Here is a 19690-nt window from a genome sequence, read left to right as displayed (position 1 = left end):
CGAGGGAAGCCGACTCCGGGCCGCGGGCGGGTGCGGTGACACCGGCCGCGGCCCTGCCCTCCTCGGACGCGGATTTATATAACCTGCCGAGAAAGGCACAGACGACTGACTCAAACGCTCTTCCTTTGGCCAACTGGTCACCTGCCACGAGCTCCAGGTGAGACAACGAGGGTTTAAGAGACAGACGGACCCGGGGGACGCAGGGAACACGGGGACCGCGGGCCCCCGGCTTTCCCGGCGCCCCAGACCGCGGCACGGACCAGCGGGCGGGAACCGGGCTCCGGGGTCGGGGACGCAGGGACGCGGGGACAGGGGCGGGGACGCGGGGACCGGACGCTCGCCGGCCGCACAGACGCGCCTGCGCCAACTCCACTCACGCCACCGTCCGACTCCCGCGGTGGGGCCTCCACTGCGCACGCGCGCCGGCCGCCGCGCCCTGGGCCCCGCAGAACCTTCGGGAAGGCGGGGGCAGGCGGGCGGAGCGCATGCGCGGCGTCGGGGCCGGGCGGAAGTGCCGCCGCCGCGCCGCCGCCGCGTGACGCACTTCCTGTTTGTTGTTGGAGAAAGGAGAGAAAGGAAAGCGCGAGGACCGTCGCCGCCGCCTCCACCAGCGCCCCCGAGCCGAAGCCGAGGACACCCGGCCGCCACCCCGCCGCGCCCTCCGCCGCCGGCTCCCGAGTCCTTGGTGAGGGCCGCCGGCAGCCGGGGGGCGGGCCCGGCCGCCGACGCGACCCGGCCCTGGCCACGGCGTGTGGGGGCCGGGCCGCGGCGGGCCGGGGGTCGGGGACGCGGGGGGCAGGGGCCCGGGGGCCGGGGCCGGGTGTGGGGCCGCCGGCCGGGGTGCGGGGGAAGGGGTCCCCGGGTCGGGGGCCGTGTTTGGGGCCGGCTTCCCGCCCGCCTTACCGGTCCCTTCTCAGGCCCCCTTCCCCCGCGTCCTTGGGGCCCCGAGCAGGCGGTTGGGGGTGGGCCCGTGCGGGCGGCGGGTGCGGGGCCGAGGTCGCTCCGCGTCTCGCTCGGCTGCGGCCGGAGCCGGGGGCCGGGGGCCTGCAGCAGGGGAGGCTTGTTTTTAACTCTTTAAGGTCCCACGTACATGACCCTAAAACCAGGTGGAGGTAGGTTTGTAGGAAGAGAGAAGCTCGCGGGAGGTCGCGCTGCCAAGTACGGAGACCGGGAAGCGGGCGAGGGGAGGCCGGGCCGCGTATCTGGGACTCCCCGCTGGCTTTCCCAAAGTTTCTTAATTTTCGAAATGAGATGGCTGGCTTTCAGTCTACTGGAAGAGCCAGTTTGTTTGGCTTAGCTTCAAGGTGTGCGGCAGTTTATATAACTCAAGTTTATATCAACTTTTGCCCAAGTTAGGAAAGAATTAACGCAAGAAGTGGAAATTGTGAACCTCGTACTGTCGCAGAAAGTTTTCAGAGATGTGTGGCTTGCTAGTCAGACATGAAAGCTTCGTTACTAACTCCCGTGAATCACGGAAAGGCCCTTGTGGAAAAATCCCACCGCCTCCCCGGGGAAGAGTAGGCTGACGGCGCCATTTGTATTCTCAACGTTTTTTATTTTAGTTGTGGATTCGTAGTAGTATTTTATGGCTGAAATGTTTTAAGGGAATTAGTTGATTTATTGGAAGTTAGGGTGAATGACCAAAAAAGGAAAGAGAAACAAACTCTTAACCATTTGAACTTGTTTATTTGCTGATTGTTCTTCAGGTTTTACCCACACGTTGTAAGTAACTATGTGCATCAGAATGTTTTCCCAGTATCTGGAAGGAGTCGTGTACTCCCTCTGCCCAGACTGCCCCGTCCTCTGATTCTGTCTGGGAGGTTTAACCCAGGCTTTACTTGCTCCCAGGAAGAGACCCCAGCTCCCATGGGTTTAGGACTTTAGTGTTTGTGTGGTCCCTAATAAAAATGAGTGCCCTTTGTGCATACTATCTAGTGAGCTGTGGATTTTTTGGGTTATGGAGAGTATGAATTTGGGGCATAAATTGGCTCGGTCTAGTGGTTTGTAGGTGCGAATGACTTGACAGGAAGCGGGAGAACAAAAGGGGATGAGGAGCCGCTTTCCCGAAATGTGTCTAACAGGCTCGGTGTGCTGTACAAGACAGGCGAGTTGGGAATTGAAGAGCTTTTAAGGAATTTGGCATGTGGTGAGTACCCTCTTCGAAATAGCAGTATTTTAAAATTCGTTTTCTTGACTTGGAAGCGGTAAATCCGGGAGATTCTGGCTGCAGAACTGAGACTCACCTGGAGGCCTGGGTAGAGAGTATTGTTTGAGTAATACTCTGAGTACTCAGTTAGGGATGGGGAATTGTAGTGTGAAACCTGTAACCAAGTGGCATACAGTAGTTTTCCTCGCAAAGCAAGCCCGTTAGTTTTCAGGTGTTAGGACCAAGGGTGAAAACGTTTACCCTCGTGTCAACTCTGTTTTGGACAGTTGCAAACAAGGAAGTTGTACTGCTCACCAATGCCGTTTTCAGCCTAGCAAACTCGGAAACCAGGATTGGGGTGGGAGCATCTATGTGCATTTTTTAGTTTCTAAGAGGGCAGAGTTATTTTCATCTGGGGTTTTCTGGATCGCAGTGTAATCCTCACCATGTCACCTTAGTGATTTTGGCGTTACTTCTCTCAGGATTTTTAGAAAACTTTTTTTTTTGTGGGAATGATCTTGAATTTAGGATGGTGTTCTGTGCTTAAACTCTGCTTTGCTTAAAATTTGTCCAGGACACCACCCAGCGGTGGAAGCCGGGTAACTGCGACTTACCAGTGAATCAGGACAGGGTCAGTGGCAGGATTAAGAAGGGCTGTAGTTATCGCTGGTGAATGGAATTTAAGAGAATTTCACACTTCAAAAAAGTGAAGTGAGAGAAGAAAAATGAGATTGGTGAAAATAAGAACACTGCTAAAAATGATAATGTAGGAATAGAAAGGCAGTTTTAAAGCCTCTGAAGAAAATGGTTACTGGATGTGTCAGCTAGAAAAATCTTGATGTTTTTATTATATATGATAATAAGGTTTTTTTCTTTCGACGTTTGTATTTTTAGTGGGACATACAAAAACCCAGTTGACTTTTTAGGTTTTTTTTGTTTTGTTTTAGTATTTTTTATTGACGTATAGTTAGTTTATAATGTGTAGATTTCTGGTGTACGGCATAGTCATGTAGGAACATACGTGTATTCGTTTTCATATTCTTTCACCATAAGATACTACAAGATACTGAATATAGGTCCCTGTGCTATACAGTATAAACTTGTTTTGCTTTTGTTTTGATTCTATTTAAGAAAGAAGTAAATTTTGGAGGCCGCTCTGGAGCGGGAGTGAGCGCCTCTCTGCTTGAACAAAGAATAAAACTTTGCTTCTGAACCGAAAAAAGAAAATAAATTTAAAAAACAGTCTGTTTTTAAGGTGGGGGAAATGCTTTCTGAAAAAACAGTGAAAGCAGACACATCTGTGAGGGTTGCAGGGCGTGTCACAGCAGAGAGGATCTAAGCTGCGTCGTTCACCTCGTTTCAAAAGCTGTACCTTATTCAGGCATAGCTCAGGTTTCTCTTAAAATTGTTACCCTTTCTAAAATTTGTAAGGATTTTTTGATCATTCTAAATAAAAAGCAGCAACCATTGCAGATGGCTGTGAGGCAGTAGAACTATTTGTATGTCAGAATACTCCAAGTAGTTTAGGATTCTTAAACTGTTACAAGGGTCAGTTGTCTTTGGAAGGGCGACTTCCTCAGGCAGCAGGTGATTTTGTGCCCTTTAAAATTCTCGTCCTGCCTTTGTCAGCAAGGTGCTGAGAGTTTGCTGGATGTGTGGGGTGGCACACCCGGGCCTCCTGTGCACTCCTTCAGGCAGGCTTGGAATTTGAACGTCTGTGTTCCTTCACGGCCAGAGCATTGTCTTGCACCTGAGTGCTCAGAAAATACTGGTTGAATTGGATCCCTTTTCCTGGTTTGTCTGTTCCTCCATTACCCTTCCGTAGTTACTAATGGAATCCAGAGGTCAGGAAAGTTGGCGGAAAAGTGCATCTACAAATTCAGTTTACAAGTACCTGGGCTGAGTACCCGCCAGGTGTTATAACCAAGGCTGAGTACCTGCCATGGATTATAGTTTATTTTAATGGAACGAGGTTAGTCATGCCTGTAAGTGTCTAATAGGTGATGATTGCTAGTTGAAAAAATGGTCTTGGATCTTGAATTATAGAGGAAGTAACTTCTTTGTTTCAGGAATACTTCAGGGCATATCAGGTAAGAGCAAAATATGTAAGCAGGTGATCTGTAATAAGGAATATTGATTGATTTCTGTCTTCCTCTTACCTATGTGTGTGCTGAGAATCTTTCAGATAATGAAATGATATGTAGGATACTTGTCCAGATTTACTATTTATTTATTTATATTTATTTTATTTTTTTATTGAGTTATAGTCATTTTACAATGTGTCAAATTCCAGTGTAGAGCACAATTTTTCAGTTATACATGAACATACATATATTCATTGTCACATTTTTTTTTGGCTGTGAGCTACCACAAGATCTACCATTTCTTTTTAAATTTGCCTGCTTTCATTCCATTAGGTAGGTAATATTGCACAAAATCAGTTTCATGTCATGACATGAATTTAACCTTTAGAGAGACTATTCTCTTTAAAATTTCTCCTTTTCCAAGTTAGTAGATGTAATGAGTTTATTTGCTGGTTTTTTAAGCTAAAGGTAAGGAATGTGTTCAGTGGACAAACTGCATTGTGTAAAACAACGTATAATGAGTACCAGTCTATGGGTGAATAGTAATGAAAGGCTTTCTGGAAGGAGGAAGGTAATTTTCCTCCCTTCAGCTCCAGTTTCAACATCGAGTCTCTTGGATTGGAAAGGAACAAAGGAGCAACTTTTATAGCAAGCAGAGCAGGGTTTCTTAGGGTTAGATGGAGAGAGATTTCAGAAAGGTCTCGTGGGTGGAAAAACGATCACTTAAGCCCAGTTACACACCTTTTATGTGTGGATGGCCAAGATTTGGGACAGAGCTAGCAGAAGGCCTCGGAATGCAGGTGTCTGGGCCACGCAGCGAGCTTGAGTAAGTTGACTCAGGGACGATCTTGTGGAGGCGAGGAGGGTGATACATTTGTAACAGTCATGTGGGGCACTACACTTTTTTTAAGTGTTGTTAAGAAAATGGGCCATATGTAATGACTTGGAAATTCTCCTTCAGAAATCATTAAAACCAAAATTGTATAACTCAAGGGGGTCGGCTAAGCTATTCGAAAAAAACTTGGCGTTTTAGAACTAATTCACCACAGAGCACCTCAAATAGCCAAAACTTGGATGTATTTTCCAGAGTCCGAGGTGACAGGAGGTGCAGTTTTCTGGGTGAGAATGCATGGAAGGAGGAGGGATATGCGCCTTATATGTAGACAGATGAGGTCTTGGGAGATGACTCTGGCCCTGCCTCTTCCTTGGGATGGACCTGTAGGCTGCTTCCTCATCTTTGCCTGTCCCACAGGGCTCGCTTCTGTCTTCTGCTTTCTTTTTCTGTAGGGGAAGTGGGTTAAGTTAAATTTGTACTGTTTTAATGGTGTCCGTGAATGTTTTAAGTTTAACTTACATTTTTGTTTTGGAGAGTGTATCTTTGTAGCTAGATCTTTTGTCTGCTGCATCCTGGGCTGCATGCAGGTGATTCAAGGGGGCTGTATTGTATTTACTTACCCATGAATTCAGAAGAACTTGGAGTGGTGAGATAGGTCAAGGAAAGTAAAGCGAATGAAGTGAATTTTTGAAGGTAGCAGAGGGGTTTAGGAACCTGTCAAGTGTGTTTCTAGTACTTTTCCAGTGACGCACAGGTGTAGATGTTCATGATGCACTTTTTCCTCCTTTTAATAGAAGGAAAATCTCAGGTTTTTACCCAGACTTTACTTTCAAGAACTGTCTGGTAATAAAGTAGAACTTGTAAGTGCACTCAATAATGGTTTAATTCACCTGTACGGTAATTGTAACCCATGCTAGCTGATTTAGCTTTGGCAGCCAGAACTTGGTTTTGGGTGTTGCTTGAAGTGTGCACCCTAGTAGTGAAATGGGTGTTTGAATTCCCACCCAGAAGGAGCATCTTGGGTCCTGTGTGTGTATACCCTCTGCTCTTTCTTGTTGTAATTGTAAGATCTGGAGGAAGTGATAGTCTTGGATGGGCAGGATTGGACTCGTAGGGGTGGAAGTGGGAGTTGGTTGCTGGTCTAGAGAATAGGGAGCAGGGACGGCCTCTTGGAGGCAGAGGGGATCTGTATTGTGAGGACTCCAGCAGCACTAGCCCTCAGGTGAACAAAGCTCCAGATCACAGGACTTGTTTCTGTGCTGGAGGGACTGCAGAAATGGGAGTTTAGAGAAGCGGGAGTTCATCTTTCCAGAGAGGAGCTAGTTGGTGGTCGCCTGGGTGCATGCAGCGATGCGGGCGTCTGCCTGGCAGGAGGCCTGGGTCAGAGTGTGTAACACGGGCGTGTGCTGTGTGTGCAGTACCTTTTTCGCATTTTGCTGCTGTGCGTGGGTTCTCATGGCTCGTCTTGGTAGGTGGACTGGCAGTGTCAGGCTCACATTCTGGGTGGATGTTTGTGTCAGTCACCTGAGGTGTTGTGTGAAATGCAGGTTCACAGGCTGCCATGCTGCTGGGTGAGATGGCGTCTTTCGGAATGGAGCCAGGAATCCTCATCTAGGCGCGTGCCTTTTTCCCCTTCTCCATGCACACTGCGTGCCCGTCTCTCTGGTGTCTGTACGTGCTTCTTTCTCTGCAGCCCTTACTTTGCTTCATTTCTCAACACCATTCAGTGTCCCGTGTTGGTAGAAGCCCTATTTTTTTACACTTGGGGGGTGGGGAATTAGGTTTATTTACTTTCTTTTTTTAAATGGAGGTACTGGGGATTGAACCCAGGACCTCATGCATGCTAAGCTCGCGCTCTACCGCTGAGCTAGATCGTCCCCATTTGAGCTAGACCACCCCCAAGAAGCACTGTTGACGTGCGGCTTTCTTCCAGCTTAGCAGTGGATGACACCCTTGGACATCCCCATGTTGAAGGAGTTATTAGGAGACATGGTTGAGGCTTGACTTCCAGTGATCCCAGTAAGCCTTTGTCAGATGTGGTTAGAAAAGTTAAGAGGCCCACAATTAAGTGGAGAAATGGGCAAAGGATGTAGACTCAGGGAGCACTTACAGAGAGCTCTGAGCTGGGAGAGACGCTCAGCTCCATGAGTGCAGAGCAGTCAGATAGGCTTCACCTAACTGGTTGGAAAAATGAAACAGGTTAGTGATTGTTTCTGAGGGCTGAGGCTCAGGCCCAACGTGAGGCCGAGAACACTGGCTAGGATGGCAGTTGGTAGTCTCTGTGGAAGACAGTTACGCAGTCTTTTTTTTTTTTTAGCTGCATAAATTTTTTGATGCAGAAATTTCTACATCTTGCCTAGAGAGATGGTTCCTGTCACACAGCATTGATGAAGACGGCAGCTCTCACTGGAGCACCCGGGGGTGATCTTGACTCCTAGCTCCCCGCTGTGGTGTTTGACCCAGACCTGTACTTGGCCTTGGGTTACCCAGCGGGGAAGTTAGGCTGCAGTAGTGTCTACCTACTGCTTAGACCAGTGCTTGACACGGAAGCATTCAAATACCACACATGTTCACCGTGCCCTCCGCCCTGCAGGGTGTTTTTCATTTTAAAATGGGAAATTGTGGATGGTAAATATTTTTTCCAAAACGGCCCTGCCAGTTCTCAGCCACTCAGGGGAAGGCCTCGTGTCGACTTGCCAGCTGACTGTTCTGCTGTTGGTATCTCCACTGTCAATTTTTTTGTCCTGCTACATAGATTTTTGATTTTGATAATTTATCCTGGATTTAAAAAAATTTTTTACTGATGTGTGATTGACATGGAAGAGGTGTACAGCGTGTTAGTTTTACACATTTGCATGTTGCTGTGTGATTACTACAGTAGTGCAGCTGGACGTTCATCATGTCCCATGATCATCCTTGTATTTTCTGATTTCACATGGATTCATTATTTGCCAGTTTCCACTTTGCATGCTCTACCAAAAGTTAAGAAAAAGCTAGTAATTTAAATGGCCCCAGTTCCGCTCACAGTTTCACTGAAGAAGGGTGAGCAGGTCCTGCCTGTGTGAAGGGCCAAGAGGTGCGGCTTCTGGGAGCAGTTGTGGTAGGGGGGTGTGGGGGTGGTGTATTTAGACCATTGATGTTTAAAGTGATTATTGTTATTATTGTTGATGCTTTGGTCTTCCACACCGTTTCTGCCTTTTGTGGTTTAAATGGAACATTTTACATACTTTCATTTTCTCTTCTTTCTTAATGTATGTTTTTAAAACTTAAAATGGTTGCCCTAGAGTTTGCAGTACACAGTCATGAGTGCTGCGCGGCTCTGGAGGTAGTCGGGCACTGGACCACCACACTTTCCTAAGTCTCCCTTCCCCGCCCTTGTGTCGGCCTTGTTGACTGCACCTACCTGTACATGGGCTCAGGTGTGCACAGAAGCCTGCACAGCCGAGCACATCGCTGCTCTTGTTCGAATACACTCTTATCTCTTAGATCAACTAAACCTAAGAAAAGTAAGTTTCTATCTGACATCTACTTATTTCTTGTCTAATGCTCTTTATCTAGATCTGTGTTTCTGATCTATATCGTCTTCCTTCTCTCTGAAGAACTTTTAATATTTCTAACAGGACAGATGTGATGCCAACAAATTCTTCTTTTTCTTTGCCAGAGAATATCTTTATTCTTCACTTCTGAAGGATAACTTTGCAGCTACAGGATTCTAGGTTGGTGCCCTGCCACCCCCTTCTCAACACTTAAGATCTTTCATTCCGTTTTTTTTCTTTTTTTTCCCACCCCACTCTACTAGCGTAGGGGAGGGGTTTTTCTTGTCTGGCTTCTTCCAAGGTGTTTTGGTCTTGGATTTTTCTGAAGTTTGCATATAATAAGCGTAGGCTTAGGTTTTTTTTGTTTTGTTTTGTTTTGTTTTGTTTTGTTTTGTTTTGTTTTGTTTTGTTTTAATTTATCCTGTGTGGTGGTCTCTGGTCTTCCTGAATGTGTGGTTTGGTGTCTGATGTGAATTTGGGGGAAATTCTGTCATTGCTTCAGGACTGACTCGTGCTTGAAAACATTGCTCCTGTTCCCTTCTGGTGACCTCCTTATGTGTGTCCCACAGTTCTTGGGTGTTCTGTTTTTGTTTTAGTCTCTTTGTTTTTCAGTTTTTGAGGTTTTTATTGTCCTATCAGATTCCTCAGTTATGTTCCTTTCCCCCTCCCCTTGACTGAAGCACCAGGGCGTTTTTCCCTCCAGTATTTACTCTGGGGAATTGGTAGCACTCCTAGAGGTGAAACTCAAGACACAGTCCCAGCTGTGGGACTGGGCGCTGAGACGCCACGGGTCGTCCCGGGAAGGAAGGGGCTTGGCGGGGCCCCTCCCGCTGCTCTGGGCGCCGCTTCCTTTGTAGCGCTCGCTGCAGAACACATTGGATGAGATTTTCACTTTCTTCTTTTTTTTTTTTCCTGTAAAATTGAAAATCCTCTTTGTATTTCTTTTGGTTAGTGAAAACAGGTACTAATGTGGGTCTTTCTTACAAGTGACATGTTAAGGGAACTTTGGACTCTGGAAAAGCAAGGGATACCTGTATTTGTAAACCAGTCTAGGGGTAAAAGACTGCAGGGGCTGGGCATCGGGGGAGATTCTGCACGGAACCCCCACCTGCCAGGGGGGAAGGGCACTGCCAGGGCCTTCTGGCTGGTCTCTCCTCCTGACTGTGTCCCTCGAGATGAGCTGATTATGGTGTGAAACCATCGTAATTGGTAAGTACATACAATATTCTAAATTTCCTCATTTGTAATTTTACTTTTGGCTTTAATGTACATGGTAGTAGGGCAGGTGCAGGCAGACCTCATTTTGTAGTGCTTTGCTTAATTGCACTTCTCAGATTCTGCCTTTTTTTTTTAAACAAACTGAAGGTTTGTGTCAACCCTGCCTCTGTCCAGTCTGTTGGCCCCGTTTTCCCAACAGCATTTGTTCACATTGTGACACTGTCACACTTTGGTAATTTTTGAGGTATTTTGAATTACTTTGTTTGTTACGATGATCACTGATCTTCGATGTTATTGTTGTAATTGTTTTGCGGCTCACAAACCACGCCCATCTAAGAAAGCGAGCTTGATTAATAAATGTTGTGTGTTTTGACTGCACCACTGAGGGGCCATCTCTCCCCGCCACGTCCGACCTCCTGATATTCCCTGAGACTCAGCAATATTGAATTAGACCGGTTAATTACTCCTTAGTGGGCTCTGCTCAAGTGAAAGGAAGAGTTGCATATCTCTCACTTTAAATCAGAAGCCAGAAAGGGAGGCCTGTCAGGAGCTGCCATAGGCGGGGAGCTAGGCCTCTAGTGCCAGACAGCCAAGTTGTGAATGCAGAGAAGTTCTCAAGGGAATTAAAAGTGCGCCTCCAGTGAGCCCGCCAGTGGTAAGAAAGTGAAATAGGCTTACTGCTGTTAGGGAGAAAGTTTCAGTGTCTGGAGAGAAGATCAGACTAGCCACAGCATTCCCTTAACCAAGCCCTCACCCAGCGCACGGTGCTAGTGACCCTGCTCAGTTCTGTGAAAGCTGGGAGAGGTGAGACAGCCCACAACAGTTTGGAGCCAGCAGAGGTTGGTCCATGAGGTTTGAGGAGAGAATCCGTCTTCATAAAATAAAAGTGCAGGTGAAGCAGGAGATGCAGGCTGGCAACCTCCTCCAGAAGGTCCAGCTGGGCTGATGCAGGCCCGCACTGAGCTGCGGGTTTGTGGTGAGGCGGCGTTACACTGAGGGCGGTGCCGGCTAGGACGGCAGAGAGAAGTCGGCGCCTGGCTGCAAAGAACAGGCTGCCTCTGGAATGCAGCTGGTGACTTCAGTTGAAGCCAGTGCTCATTTACCATTTCAAACCCCAGGGTCCTTAAGAATGATGCTAAGTCTACTCTGCTGGCGCTCTGTAAACAGAACAAAGCCTGAGTGGCAGCACACCCGGTTACAGCGTGGTTACTGAATATTTTAAGCCTGCTTTTGAGATCTACTCAGAGATAAAGATTGTGTTCAGAATATTACTCTTAGACAACGCACCTGGTGACCCAAGAGCTCTTGTGGAGAGGGACGGTGAGAGTCATGTCGTTTTCATGCCTGTAACAGCGTCCACTCTGCAGCCCACGGATCAGGGAGTACTTTGAATTTGCATGTGTTAAACAAATACATTCATAAGGCTGTAGCTGCTGTAGACTGATTCCTCTGATGGATCTGGGAAAAGTAAGCTGCAAACCCTCTGGAAGGGATTCACCATCATAAATTCATCAAAGAACAGTTACTGTTCATGGCAAGAGACCAAAACATCAACATTAATAGGAATTCAGAAAAAGTTGACTCTAACCCTCATGGATGATTTTGGGGGTTCAAGACCTCAGTGCAGGAAGGACGTGGTGGAAACAGCAGGAGAACTGGGATTAGACGGGGGGCCTGAAGCTGGGGCTGAACTGCTGCAGCCTTAAGATAAACGTGCACAGAAAAGGATGAGCAGAGCAGGTGGTTTCCTGAGACGGAATCCTCTCCTGGTGAAGGCGCTGTGACGGTGTCCCGATGACAACGAAGCGTTTAGAGTGTGACAGAACCTTAGCTGATAGGGCAGGGTCTGAGAGGATTGAGTCCAGTTTTGAAAGAAGTTCCCCTGTGGGTAAAACATCACACAGCACTGCCTGCTACAGGGAATCTTCTGTGAAAGGAAGAGTCAGCCAATGAAGCAAACTTCGCCTTATTTTAAGAAATTGCCACAGCCGTGCAACCACCACCCCTAGCAGTTGTCAGCCATCAGCATCAAGGCAAGACCCTCCACCAGCAGAAAGATGCTAAAGCTCAGATGATGGTTAGGTTAGCTTTTTGTTTTCTCAAACAATAAAGTGTTTTTAAATTAAGGTATGCATACTGGTTTTTTAAACATAGTGCTATTGCATCCCTATCAGATTGCAGTGTAAAGTATCTGTATGCACTGGGAAGCCCCAAAAAGTGTGTGACCCACTTCACTGGCTTCACAGTGATGGCCTGGAACTGCGCACACGGCATCTCTGAGGCATCTGGACATAATTTATAAATACGCATGCATGCACGCCTTTCCACCGAGGTGGTACTCAGATGAGTGGATACTGCTGGACTTGGATGTGACATGCTTTCTCAGAGTCCTGACGTGAAGGGGGTTAGATTTATTGGAGGAGGCAGTTATTTTGGGTTAATAGTTACTAGGGTAGACAGTGGCTTTACTGAAGAGGGCGAGTTAAATCTTTTTCACTTGATTAGGCCTATTTTGTTGGAAACTGCATAGATTAACAAATTAGTTGTCCTAAGAAGCTTTTTTTCCTTAATTCAGAATAAAAGCACTGCTTTCCTATAGCTTCCTTAACACACAGTAGGTGGTGTCCGTGGGAAGTTACAGGAAAGATGATGAGTGCAGTCTGAGAGCACCTCCCCGCTCCTAACCCGGGGTCCGAGGTGACTTCTGTTAGGATGCTTCCCACTGGCTCCGACTGAGGACTGTGCCCTCTACCTGTGCTTTCCAGGACGGACGCCAGTAGCCACTCTGGCTGCTGATCCCTGGAAGTGCGGCTCCTGTGCCAGAGGGAATGAGTTCTCAAATGGTATTTGGTTTTAACGACTTGAAGTTTAAGTGGCTGGTCTGGCTGGCGGGTTCGTTTGTGGGCAGTGCGGTGTGAGGCGGTGCTTGCTGACTGCGTTCTCACCTGCTGAGGTCCTAGTGGGCACGTTGCTCTGCCTGCTCTTCCCGCAGGGCCCTGCGCTGCCCCCAGCGCTGAGGGGCGTGCGCTGGCTTCTGGGTGGGAGCATGTTGCCCTTGACCCAGGGAAGGCGGCGGAGGGGGGGGTGCTCAGTCCTTCTGAGGGCCTGTATTTTTCCGGCATTCCCTGTCCTCCTGTGATCCCCGAACGAGGGAGATGAGAAGAAAGGCAGGTCAGGAGACCGGCTCCTGGTGTGGTCCCCAGTGCCGACCGTCATGGGAAGGCCGTGGGAAGTGTCTCAGTGCCATGGACGGCATCCTTCTGAAAATAAAGGCATATATTCGGTGCTTTAGAAAGATGGTGTTAGAAGGACTGAAGCTAAACGAAGGTTTGTGTCAATGGGAAATAGTCTCTGTGTGAAATAGTATTTGTATGCTAGCCTGTTACCTGTTGGTTTACTTAAAATTGTTTTGGAGCTGGGTAGTGCTCCTAGGTTTTGAGGGTCCTTTTATCATCTCATCTAATGTATGTTAAATATTGGGCATTTAATGTATAGACTTTGTTTTTTTGTTTTTTGTATTTTTTAGTGTATAGGTTTATCAGTTTTTTAAAATAATGCTGTTAATATTTAGAAATACTGACTTCTGTAGGGAAATTGCTGATACAAATGTGTAAGTGGCTTTTTGTGTAAAACTCTGGGGTTAGTCAGAAGTAACGTGAACGCAATTAACCTTTCTTGGATTTTGTCAAATTTTAAATTGTTTCTTTTGTGCGGGATTACTCCGAAGCAGCGGGAAGTGAATTGACCTGTGGCTCCCGCTGCGGGTGGCGGCTGTGGTAGCAGTACTCGAGCCAGCTTTTCAGATCTCAGGTCTGAGGTCTTCAGCACCTTACTGGGATCTCCATTTCTAGACCTTGGAGTATTCTCGTGTTACTGTGTGGAGCACATTTTTATCTGAATGTCTTCAGAGTTGGTAACCTGGCTGGCCCTTCTTAACACTGAAGAGATGGCGTTGATGTGAAGAGTGTGCTCGTGTGAAGCCCTCGGCCCTGGGCTCGCTTGTCCTGGTGAGCTGAGTTGGCAGTGCAGTTTGGCCCCGAGGGTGGGAGCTCTGCAGGCAGACTGTGGGCTTTGAGTTTACTGGAACCTTGGGCAGTGGCCTGAATTCCTCTGGCTGCCCCGGTCCCCACAGCTGTGCTTGTGACAAGGGTTTGTGCTGAATCAGAAGGCCCGGTGCGGGAGCCCCCGGCTCCTTCTCACCTGGTAGAGCCGTCATTAGTACTAAACTGAGCAGGATGTAATTACGCAGATTGAAAAGCTTTTTAAAATTGTTGTGTTTTCAATGGAAATAGAAGGAAGTCTTTTGACATTTTTCATACAACAGTTGTGGCTGTGCATGGAACCTTTCCAGTGACATTTCATTGCTTTAGAGAGTGACCCTCAACAGCTGTCAGAGCATCTCCTCGCTCTTCTACTCTATCCTCCGTCTCTCCTGTCGTGGCTCTGATTTGGACATGCATCTCTCCAGAATGTTTTGTTAACGGATCTCCCCCAACCCCGTCATCTCTCTCTTCCTTTGGAACTCTGCTTGCTTTGCACCATACGCGCGACCTTTTCAAATCCGCCCCCGCTTACACTGATGCTTAAGAGCCCTTAGAGTTGAAAAGTCCTAAATTTTGAGCATGTTCTGAAATTCTTCTTCTGTTTTTTGTCTTGAGCCCTTGCTAGTAAACGTCATACTGAAATCTCTTGACATACTGACTTCTTGAGTTTCACATGAGCTGTGTGCTTGTATCATGTTTACTGCGCATAAGCTGTGCTTTTGTCTGAGGTTTTCCCTCTCTGCTCAGGGGGCTGCTTCCTGTCCTTCAGTTCTTCAGTAAGTGGAGTGTTCCTTTAAGCCTTCTTTGCTACGCTGTCTCCACAACCTCTCCGCAGCACACCTTACACACTTCATTGTATGTGCACGTCTGTCTCCTACAGTTGGTGACTTGGCCCCAGAAGTAGCATATGATTGTTACAAATGTTAAATTTATATAGTGAAATGCACTCAAACCACATCATTGTTTTTTCCTGGGACTGAATGTGTTGGTGATATAATTGATACCCAGAAGGTTTTGATGTGTTAGGACAGTGGGCCAGGATACCCAGGGTGGACTTTATGGGGCAGGCCGTGCCCCCCACCTGTCTGAGGAGCCACAGGTGCAACAAGGGAGTGACAGGCTGGACAGTGACCAGAGGCTTCTGGGCTTTCCTGGGAGTCAGGAGGGAAGTGGGGAACAGTCTTCTGTTGGCGACAACTGGAGTGTCTCCTCGATACAGTGTTGGACTCTGGGTGCCCAGGGATTGCGGTTTTGGGGCTTGCTCATGGCCGAGGCCAGGGCGGTGGTTTGGGGAGTAATTGAAAGAGACGTAAGGATGTGCCAGCCTGGAGAGTAAAATAGGAAGTAGAGCTCTTGAATGTGTGAAGACAGCTGCACGGAGGGGACATTGAGCTGCGCTGTGGGCCCTGAATGGAGACCAGGCGTGGCCGTTCTGTGGGGCCCGCTGCGGAGCTTCGTGAGGGGAGCCCAGGGCCACCAGACAGCGGGCTGCTTCCGGGAGTGGGTTCAGCAGCGACAGTGGGGACGGGTTAGTGCTTAGGCGGTGGCAGTGCTTTCTGCGGCGAGGCTTAAGTGATTTCTGTCAAGGCCCTTTTTGTTTAACGAGGGTGTGGACGCTGCCAGTCACGTCAGTGCTCTGAGAGCCGCAGTGTTGGGGTTTCAGGATGAGAGTTTTCCAGTGCTCACATTTCTCCTGCATTTGTCTGCTGGAATTCTGTGAAAAGAGTGTTGGCTCAACAGCTGTCAGGGTACAGAGGCAGTCTGCACAGGAGAGGCAGTGCGGTGACGTAAACGCTCGGTGGTGGTGGTGGTGCTGGTCCGTGTGTGCGCCATGCCCGGCAGTCCCTCCAGTTACGAGATGAGCGAGTGCTGGGAGCAGTGTGTGTCCTGGGAAGTGCGACTGCCGCCGCCGTGTGTTCACACGTGAAAGTGGAAGGTAGCTCCTGGGTCCTCATCGCAAGGAGAGGCCCTCTGTCTTGTCCTGTGTCTGTGATACGATAGGAAGCTCACCAGGGAGTCCTGCGTGCTGTGTGTACCCTTAACCGAGCGTGCTCTGTGGCGGGTTGTTTCAGTAAAACGGGCAAGAAAAAGGTGCGTGGCCGCCCAGAGTGCCCGCTGGTCTGTGGGGCTTCATCCAGGGGGTGTTCCGGTGCCCTTTTGACATGGCTGTACTTCTCTTTTTGAATTAAAAAAAAAGTGAAAGTAACTTTATTTTGAAACCATTTTGTATTTACAGAATAGTTGTAGAGTCTGCCTGCCTGCTTCTTACCCAGCTGTCATTAATATAATGCATGTAACTAAATTGTGTTTCTCAAAACTAAGTAATTAATATCGGTACGGTCATGTTAACTACAGACTTCATTCACATCTCACCAGTTTTCCCCCGGCATTCTTTTCCTGCTCCAGACACCAGTCCAGGAGCCCACGTGGCACGTAGCTGTCAGGTACTCCTGCTCCTCCACCCTGGCACAGCCGCATGGTCTTCCCTCGGTTTCCGGGCCTAGGCCTGTACCTCCTGATGGCATCTCTGCTTGCTTGGCACGTGCCCTCGGCTCATCTTGTGCCTTCCCTGCCTTGGACCTCGAAGCAGCCAGGGCAGCGATCCCCAGTGGAGCTGACTGCGTCCTTGAGAGCCACTCTCGTCTGGCGCTGGGCGGCATGTTGTGTCTGTTGAGATGTGTTCCCTTGGCTGTGAGAGGAGAGGCTGGCGGTGTCTCAGGGTGGGGTGTCTGGTGTGGATGACGAGAGAAGAGTGAGGGACTGAGCTGTTCTGCAGAGAAATGAGGCAGAGCTCTGGGTTGGTTAGTTGAGTGTATGTGGATGTACCAGTGTCGATCACTGCTCGGGACAGTTTCCCACCTAGCAGCTTGGGCATGGGGTAGAATTTACTAGGGAGAGACCAGGTGTGGGAGTGGGGCGGGCGGCAGCTGCACTGGGTCATGTTCTATTTGGGATGTTTGTCAGGCATCCAGATGGCCACGTCAGGTAGCCATCTGTCACTTGTGTCTCGAGCACCAAAGTGGGACCTAGAATCAGGGAATCACTGCTGCATCAGTGGTATTTGAATAATGGGAGCGACAGAGGCACAGAGGCACGGGGGAGAGAAGGGCTTCGAGGCCCGGCGCTCTCCTCCTCGATGCTCACGGCTGACCGAGGGGCGCAGGCAAACCGCAGGCCGTGTGACCGGAAAGCCCTCGTGCGTTTAGGGTCTGGGGAGTCAGACACATGAGCCCTGAGTGCACGGGTGCTACTGGGGGAGGCTTTTCCCCTCTTGACCTTAAGGCCGAGTAAGCTTCTGGTGCAGGGGTGGGAGCTGGACAGGACTGATCGAGGGAGTAGGGAGGTGGTGTGTGTCCAGAGTTCTACAGAAGGGGCCTTGGATGGTGAGGTTTGGGGCTCTTCCTTGGACAATTGGCTCATTTGAACTTTCTTCGTGGGGTAGTCTCCATTTTAGGAGGAGAGAGAAACAGCCAACACTTGAGTGCTGCTCGTATCCCGGGCGCTGTTAATTGATGGTGCTCTTGTGCACCCTCAGTCCCAGAGACCCTCCTGGGGGATAGATCAGCCTTCCAGTGGCTGTTCAAGGAGGTTAAGTAAGTAGTCTCGGCACTCCGCTTGGCAGGCAGGCCGCTAGAGTCTAAGCCCACCTTCCCGTGCTGGCACTGCCTGCCCCGAGGATCTCCCTCCTCACCGTCGTCGTCATCCGCCCAGACGCTGGCACCTTACTGCGGACACGAGACAAAACGCGTGAGCTGCGAACTGGTAGCAGAGATGTCTGAGCAGCGGCATCGGACACACTGGACGACCTCTGGTCACGCGTGGCTCAGGCAGCGGTTCAGCTGTTAGGAAAGGCGAGATCCTCCCCTGGTTCCGTGGGTGGCGGTGGGCTGGTGTCCCCAGTATTCCCCGCACGTCGCGTCCCTGCAGACCCACGCGGCAGTCCTGGGGCTGCAGAGTGAAAGTGGTTGATGATGGGTAGGTGGTTACAGCCCTTGGAAGTCCCGGTGAAGGGATGCTGATTTTGAGCGGCTCGTGGTCCAGAGTTTAATACCAGAAGATCCGAGGTTGCTGTGTTCTTGCCAGCCAGCTCTTCTGTGCGTAGTGATTTCCAGACTGAACTTGCTGCTCTCACCAGCCAACCACTGTGCTTCACATTTTCTAATTATCAACAGAGAAACCTTCTGTAACTGGGTGCTCGCTCCCATAACTGGTTGCGTGCAGAACAGATTCTCCAGGACTTTATGTTGAACGTACCAGAACACAATTGAGAAAAGCTGTGCATTGAGCAACCGTGTACCGAGAGTACGTTCTCCAGTTAGTGTTTTGGTTATCTGTTGCATATCTATCACAGCTGATAGGATTTTAACGTTAAGTGGGAGGAATTACAAGAAAATAGTAACCATATTTTATCCCTAATTTGTAATTTTAAAAAACTGAGATTCTGTTTGACAAAGATATATATTTTTACATTCACATACTTTTATGTTGTAAAGATGGCACATCTTGTAGCCTGTTCTGAGTTCTTAACCACCTACCATCTAGAACTTTTATTAATGTATTTGAGGTTCTGAATTTCACCGTGGTCAGTTGATGAAATTGATATGTAGTTCTTGTACATCTAAATATATCCTAATACCTTTATGATTTCTTCGACCCAAGGGCATTCTCAAAAAAGAAAAAAGTGTTGTTTTCGCAGCTATTTCTTTGTGGTTTGTCATAATTGATTTTTCTCTTAATTCCATGGTTTTTGTAAGCCTTCTAAGCGTGAGTGTTAAGCATGCCAGACCACACGGCCTTGGTATTTTCTCATGTCTGCTGTGGGGCCCTATTTCAATGTCCATTACATCAAGCTTGTTAAATGTGCTCAAATCTTACAAGTTAACTTTTTCTCTGCTTAATGATATGATTGTGGGTGTTTTTTAAAAAGTATTTTTTTAAATAAAAACAGCGTAATATACAATTTCAGATATATAATGTATAAAAAGAAAATATATATAAAAAGTGCTTCTAGATCTAGTGTACCTTGTTTTTGCATAACATAAACAGCATCTTATTTTTAAGTGAACAGTTCAGTGGCATTATATTCACACTGTTGTGTGTTTATCACCACCGTCGTCTCCAGAACATTTCTACCCTCCCACTTTGAAACTCTATACTCATAAAGCAGTGACTCCCCACCCCCGTCCCCCCCAGCCGCTGGCGTCCTGCACGCTTCCTTTTATGTTGTAATGCTGTTGCTGGTCGGGATGTTTTGAGGCCACGCTAGTTTTTGAATTCTTTGCTTTATCCTCGTGAAGTTACTGTTCCTGGAGATGCTCTTCCTCCAGTGCATGCTTCCTGAGAGTCATGCTGCTGTGCACACACTTAGTGTTCGCCTTGTACATCTTTCCTGCCCATGAGTTTGTCTCAAAACAGTGTACAGCTGACCCTTGAACAATGAGGTTAGGGGCGCTGACCCCCCACAGTTGAAAATTACGACTTTTGACTCCTCCAAAACTTAACTTAGAGCCTACTGTTGACCAGAAGCCTTACTTATAACATGGTTGATGAACACATATTTTATGTGTTTATTACATGGTACTCTTACCATAGAGAAAGATAGAAAAAAATTAAAATTATAAAGAGAAAATACATTTTTGTACTTAACTGATACCGTTTTTACACAGTTAAAAAAATTTTTTTTAGTTTATCTGTATTTTAATTTTTTTTTAGGTGGGGAGGGTAATTAGGTTGTTTATTTATTTTGACGGAGGTACTGGGGATTGAACCCAGGACCTTGTGCATTGCTAAAAGCATGGGCTCTACCACTGAGCTGTACCCCCCCCCCA

At 48.1% G+C, this 19690-nt stretch overlaps 1 protein-coding gene across 3 annotated transcripts in view; it reads left to right on the top strand.

Moving 5' to 3' along the window:
* Positions 1-5: 5 nt before the first annotated feature.
* The window catches only part of DNAJB6 (DnaJ heat shock protein family (Hsp40) member B6), a 60975-nt gene continuing 41290 nt past the window's right edge, over positions 6-19690 (top strand). For all 3 annotated transcript variants that reach the window (XM_074366639.1, XM_074366635.1, XM_074366638.1), the window contains exons 1-2: positions 6-157; positions 568-685. The gene's annotated coding sequence lies outside the window, so the exon portion shown is untranslated. The remainder of the gene's footprint in view (positions 158-567; positions 686-19690) is intronic.

This window comes from Camelus bactrianus, chromosome 7 (assembly GCF_048773025.1).
Source record: "Camelus bactrianus isolate YW-2024 breed Bactrian camel chromosome 7, ASM4877302v1, whole genome shotgun sequence".
Classification (NCBI taxonomy): domain Eukaryota; kingdom Metazoa; phylum Chordata; class Mammalia; order Artiodactyla; family Camelidae; genus Camelus; species Camelus bactrianus.
The sequence above is the reverse complement of the archived record's forward strand: the minus strand, read 5'-3'. Positions and strand labels throughout refer to the sequence as shown.